The following is a 1,876-nucleotide window of genomic DNA, read 5'->3' on the forward strand; positions in this document are numbered from 1 at the left end:
AGGCACTGCCACGGGAGAAGGGCAGGCGGCACCATGTGCCATGTCTTACAAACATGATGTCTTGTTACACATTTTGTTGTTGTTCAGTGGACAGGTGATAACAACATAAGAAATAGGAGAAGGGTCAAACTCTACTCCTGTCGGGTCTACTCCATCGTTCAGTACAATCATAGCTGACTTTAACTTCACTGCCCTTCCCCCAAATCCCCTGATAAATCTATCCATAGTAAGTATCACAACACCAGGTTAAAGTCCAACAGGTTTATTTGGTAGCAAACACCACTAGAAAAAGCTACCAAATAAACCTGTTGGACTTTAACCTGGTGTTGTGAGACTTCTTGCTGTGTTTACCCCAGTCCAACGCCAGCATCTCCACATCAAATCTATCCATCCCAATTTTGAATATACGCCACAGCTCAGCATCCACAGTCCAAGATTCACAACCCTCGAGGAAAGAGATTTCTCTTTATCCCAGTCGTAAATGGCTCACTTTATGCTGAAACTTGTTCTAGAAGCTTCAACCAGGAAAAATAATAAGTTGCTAATTGATACAGACTCTGGTAGTAATATTTGACTGTTGACTTGCCCGACATTAGTTGATCTCAGAGCAGTAACGAAGTGTTACCATTTTTGGGATAAGCATCATAGAAAGCATTCTTTCTGGTTGTATCACAGCTTGGTATGGCTCCTGCTCTGACCAAGACTGCAAAAACTACAACGGAATGAACCCAGTCCATTACTCAAACCAGCCTTCCATCCGTTGACTCTGTCTACACTTCCCGCTGCCTCAGAAAAGCAGCCAGCATAATCAATGACCCCACACACCCTGGACATTCTCTCTTCCACTTTCTTCTGTCAGGAAAAAGAGGTCACGTACCAACCGACTCAAGAACAGCTTCTTCCCTACTGCCATCAGACTTGAATAGACCTACCCTGCATTAAGTTTATCTTTTTCTACACCCTAGCTATGACTGTAACACTACATTCTGCAACCTTTCCTTTCCTTCTCTGTTTACGGTATGCTGTCAGTATAGCGCGCAAAAAACAATACTTTTCACTGTATCCCAATATGTGACAATAATAAATCACATCAAATTTTCCCTGACTTTTGAATGGACTTACCTCACACCAAGTTGATCTTTCTCTACTAGCTATGACTGTAACACTACATTCTGCACTCTCTATAAAAGGTATGCTTTGTCTGTATAGTGCATAAGAAACAATACTTTTTATTATACACTAATACACATGGTAATAATAACACAAATAAAATGCTGAGGAGGGGGAAATGCCCAGATCTCTCACTCTGACCACAAGTCAACAAACCAACCTGTCCCTCTGGAATTTGGAAAGGAATACCATCCGATATGGCTCTAAACTGAATCAAACAGCTGACCATCATTTAGCATTTAGGGAGAACAGTCATTCAGGTGTCCAACCGGAAGACATTTGGCCTCGAAACTATCACAAGTCAATCCTTCAAGACTGGAGCAGAATCTGACTCAGACAAAGGCCACAACAATCCTTGGGAACGGAAAGCTATATAAACAGATCAAAGCATTAAACCACCAACACATGTCTGGTAAACCAAAAAACAACCAGAGCACATTTCCTGCAACCTGTGGCTTCACACGGGCCAAAGATGTACGGGTTAGGTTGAAATGGCTTTGCTAAATTTCCCGAGTGCCCCGGAATGTGTAGGTTAGCAGGATTAGCAGGGCAAATAAATGGGGTTGTAGGAATAGGGCCTGGGAGGGATTGTTGTCGATGCAGACTCGATGGGTCAATGACCTCCTTCTGCACTGTAGGGATTTTATGATATATTTGGGTCATAAAGGCGGTTACTATAGACCAGTAACTTTCACCTCCCTAGAGC

This window comes from Carcharhinus amblyrhynchos, chromosome 32, assembly GCF_965287045.1.
Source record: "Carcharhinus amblyrhynchos chromosome 32, sCarAmb.v2.hapA, whole genome shotgun sequence".
NCBI lineage: Eukaryota > Metazoa > Chordata > Chondrichthyes > Carcharhiniformes > Carcharhinidae > Carcharhinus > Carcharhinus amblyrhynchos.